This window comes from Phoca vitulina, unplaced genomic scaffold (assembly GCF_004348235.1).
Source record: "Phoca vitulina isolate PV1807 unplaced genomic scaffold, GSC_HSeal_1.0 scaffold53, whole genome shotgun sequence".
Lineage (NCBI taxonomy): Eukaryota > Metazoa > Chordata > Mammalia > Carnivora > Phocidae > Phoca > Phoca vitulina.
The window spans coordinates 12,321,249-12,326,276 of NW_022589756.1; positions in this window are offsets into that span (position 1 = coordinate 12,321,249).

Genomic DNA, 5,028 nt, shown 5'->3' on the forward strand with positions numbered 1-5,028 from the left:
TTTTTCAGATCCATCTGGCCAGCTTATAGTGCTTGTCATATTTTTATTCTTTTCACATAGTAAGCACACTTATTTTATATTCTCTAGTGTATCGTCTTTGCTCAACATCTATAGTCTTTGCTTTTCTAATTCTTTTTTAACTGCTTTGCTGACTCTAATTCATGGTGGCCTGTCTATTCATTTTATATATATTGACCATATGTTCTTTGGAAGTTTTATCTGTGGGAATTCTTTCAAACTCAGTCTTAAAATACATTCCTCCAGGGAGTATCTATGGTTGTTTCTGCCACATTTCTAGGACATTACAATCACAGCACCAGTTAAATACATATTTGTAACCTGGCATTTATGTGCCCTTAGGTGGTGTTAATTCTGGCTCAAAAACTGTGTGTTAGTTTGTTTTGGCAAATAAGTCTTCAGTGAGATTTTTCTGCTTCCATTAAGAGCTAAAGCTGAGACAAGTTTCCTTCTCAGAATCCTTTGGAATGTGGATAGTTTTCCCAGTATTTCCCCTATGATTATTAATTCTTGGGATTTTTGGTTAAAAGACATAACTCTGGGGCACCTGGGTGGCTCAGATGGTTAAGTGTCTGCCTTTGGCTCAGGTCATGATCTCCAGGCCCTGGGATTGAGCCTTTAGCTCAGGTCATGATCTCCAGGCCCTGGGATCGAGCCCCACATTGAGCCTCACGTTGGGCTCCCGGCTCAGTATGGAGTCTGCTTCTCCCTCTGCCTTTCCCCCTTGCTCATCCTCTGTCTCTCTCTCTCTCTCTGTCTCTCTGTCTCTCTCTCTCTCTCAAATGAATAAATAAAATCTTTTTTTTAAAGACTTTATTTATTTGAGAGAAAGAGAGAGAGAGCAGGAATACAAGCAGGGGGAGTGGGAGAGGGAGAAGCAGGTCTCCCGATGAGCAGGGAGCCCGATGTGGGGCTGGATCCCAGGACCCTGGAATCATGACTTAAGCCAAAGGCAGACGCTTAACGACTGAGCCACTCCAATAAAATCTTAAAAAAAAAAAAAAAAGACATAAGTCTTTTAGCCCTCTGTTTGAGCTGTGTCGTTTAGTATGTGGTAAAAACTGAAGCTGTAGTCCAAGAGGGATCAACTGATTACTATTGGAATCATTATAGCTTTAGTCCTCCCTTGATTTTTTTGCTCCCAGCTTTTTTGGCTTAGGCAATTTCTGTGCAATCTCAGCTAAGCGTTTAGGCTTTTTAAGCAAATACTTTCCTAGTACTTTAGGTATTTACAAAATGATTTTTTTTTTTTAGGATATCTACTCTGTCAAAAATACCAGAAATAAACTGTTAAGGAAATCTTAACTAAATTTGTAAGAAAGTTGGGAGCAATAATTTTCCTATAAAATACATATAAATTTTTGGGTGCCTGGGTGGCTCAGTTGGTTAAGGGACGGCCTTCGGCTCAGGTCATGATCCCAGAGTCCTGGGATCGAGTCCCACATCTGGCTCCCAGCTCAGCGGGGAGCCTACTTCTCCCTCTGACCCTCTCCCCTCTCATGCTGTTTCTCTATCTCTCTCAAATAAATAAATAAATAAAATCTTTAAAATAAAAAAATTTAAAAAATACATATAAATTTTCATCATTTTCATAAATTAGAAATTAATAGTCAAAATCATAGAATATTTATTAACTATAAATCTACAGGTTGTAATTGTTTCTATAGGGGTAAATTATTAATTATAGCATATCATTATGTATTCTGATTAATGCTTATGCAGTCTAATTGTTATTTAGTAATATGTTACAATAGGTAAGTTCTTAATGTTCCTGACAAAGCTGTGGAGATTAATATATGCATCACTAATTTATTATCCTACAAAATAATAAAACTGTAATCTTTAGCCTTCAAATCACAAGTGGTTAGCTATTGCCTAATAATTAAAATTCAGTAGTACTTCACATCCTGTGCCTGACCTTTTTGTTAATGAAGTAAATAATATTATTTTAGAAATAAATCAATATGAGTATGTAAAAGATTGCTAAACTTTTCAGGGTTGTTTTTTTTTTTTCTAGCCTGGAAATTTAACAATAGATGTCAGTATTCATCATTTTCAAATTAAGTCAGATTTTTGAAGAAAATCTTTTATTGAATTTCTCATAAAGTAGTATTGTTATCCATTTTGAAAAATAAGGTATTGATATGTATTCCAATCTGTAGTTCATTGCCACAAGTAATTTAGTGTATGATGACATGTGTTTGATACTGAGAAAGAGAATCATGCTCATAAGTCACCTCAGATCCCAAATGGAAAGGATACCAGTTAAAGTTGTGGTATTTTGTGTTTTATTTGTTTGAGAGCTTTTTTATATTTCAATATGTAAGAGGCCTGTGATGGAAAAATCTACGCAATGAGAAAATCTCCTCAAGAGTATAAATAGGAAATGGGGGGGTTACTGATTGGTTCATTAATAAGTGTATGAAGGAATCTCCTGACACTACAACCATGTTTACATGTTATTAACCATCCAGAAAATTTAGCAACAATTTTTCACTTTATTTCATAATATAGTGCATTATTTGACCCAGTATCTATGGCCCTCTATGATATGCCTCAAACTTCTTTTTCACTACTTTCCTTCAGTCACTCCTTTTTTTTTATATACTAATAATGTAAATTGTGATATTGGAAAAGCTGCTTAAAATTTTTGAACCTCAGTTTCTTCATCATTAAAACATGGATCAGATTATGTATACCTTAGGGTCTTGAGAGCAGAAATTAAGAAAATAGGCAAAGTATCCAATACAGTTGTTAACTGCACAAATGTTATCACTCAAGTCCTATTCACCCCACTTTTTCTGCTTCTATGTTTTTGAAGATTTTTTGCTTTCCTCTTACAAAGTTTTTTTCACTATAATTTCCACATAAATTCTAAAAATGATCTGTGAATTGGTTTCAAAGCTTTGTTAAATATCCCCTACTTTATGAAAATTTTCTAATGTTCTCATGTTTTTCATTTTAAAATACTTCATTTGAATTCCCATAGCATTTCTCTTTGCATCATTCAATACTTACATTCTCTGAGATACAATGAATATTCATGTATATCTTACATATTATATAGATTGCAGTTCCTCTGGGAAAAGATTTGTCATTCACATGTGTATCTCAGGAAGCACCTGAGATGTGCATATTATAAACTATATTTGTTGATAAATAAATTGGTTGAAGAAATTATTTGGAGGTACTTTTACAAGTTGTGCCTACTTAGCACCAAATATTCAGGGAAAGAATGAAATATTCAGTAAATTAACTGCTTCAAATATCTCACTATTTAACGTCATCTAGGGAATTATGGCAAATTACCACTACAATTTTGCAAAAAAAGATGACATTCTGAGTGCTAAAATAGTAAAAATTACAATATACTGAATAATATTAATCTTACTTATAAAGAAGGCACTCTCAGAATGAACTAGGGGCACACATATGAACTTGAAGGTTACGTTTAGATGACGAAGGAATATATTTGGCCTGGAAAGAACACCACGATGTAGATATCTTAAATAATTTTGAAAAAAGAATGGGTTCAAAGAGATTAATAAGAATGGACTCTAGAAAAGGGAGGATCAAGAGCAGAGAATGTTTATGCATTCATTCATTCACTCAGCAGATATTTCCTGGTCACCTATGATGTGTCAGACACTGTGTTAGCATAAAGATGCATATAGCCCCTGCTGTTCAAGAGTATTCAAACAAAGGCAAACATCAAATTATAATTTAATCTATGAAGGACATGAATCTTGATTTAAAGGTAAAAGGGACATTTTTGAAAGAAAAAGAAAGAAAGAAAGATCTATATTATGAATTAAAGGCTAGAAAAAGACTAGGCATAAGAAGTCCAAGAGGAAGAATGAGGTAGAAAAATCATGAGATAAGAAACAGCTTATGTTACTGGTGCATAGTGGGAAAAAGGGAGACTAAGAAAAAATGAAGTTGAGGAGCTTGCCGATAGAAAATCATTCAGAGCCTTGTCATCTGTAAAGAGAACTATAGATTTTAATCTATTGCAATGGAAAGGCATTAAAGGGTTTTAGGAATAGAAGTGGCATTTTCTGATATACTAAAATAAACAAACAAAAGAAACAAACAAAAACCCCTTAATATTCACAAGCGAGGATAAACAAAGGGAATAACAGAGCAAACAGGAGAAATAATTAGGAGGCTGTTGCTGAGATTCATGTGAGAAATTTTGTATCCTGGACAAGAAAATGGAGATAAATTATTAGATATTTCTACCACTATTCCAAAAAGAGGCACCTGATCAGCTAACATATCATGATTATTGTAGTTTGTTTAGTAGTAGGCAGATCCCTATACAAAAGATAAATTCACTAGGTTCATATCCTTGGTGACATTAACTACATCTGTAATAAGATTAATTCTCCTCTATCTGATTTGTATTGAACAAGCAACTTTCTGATTGACTCCTAAATTAAGACTTTCTTCAATCAGAGAAAGACAATTATCATATGATCTCACTGATATGTGGAATTTAAGAAGCAAGGCAGAAGATCATAGAGGAAGAGAGGAAAAAATGAAACAAGACAAAACCAGAGAGGGAGACAAACCATAAGAGACTATTAATCATAGGAAACAAACTGAGGGGTGGGAGGTGGAGAGATGGGGTAACTGGGTGATGGACATTGGGGAGGGTATGTGTTGTAATGAGCGCTGGGCATTATATAAGACTGATGAATCAGACTTGTACCCCTGAAACAAATAATATATGTTAATTAATTGAAAAAAAGGAAAAAAATAGAAAGGTAAACATGCCATGATGGATGTGCTGATTAACTCAATTGTGAAAATCCTTTCATAGTGTATACACATATAGCAAATCATTATGTTTTACACTTTAAATATAGTATGATTTTATTTGTCAATTATATCTAAATAAAGGTAAAAAAAGAAAAAATAAATCAATATTTTCAACTTTCCCAGAGTGTTAATTCAAAAATATAAATATTCTAATTATTCCAAAAATGATGTAACTTTTTGTAACTT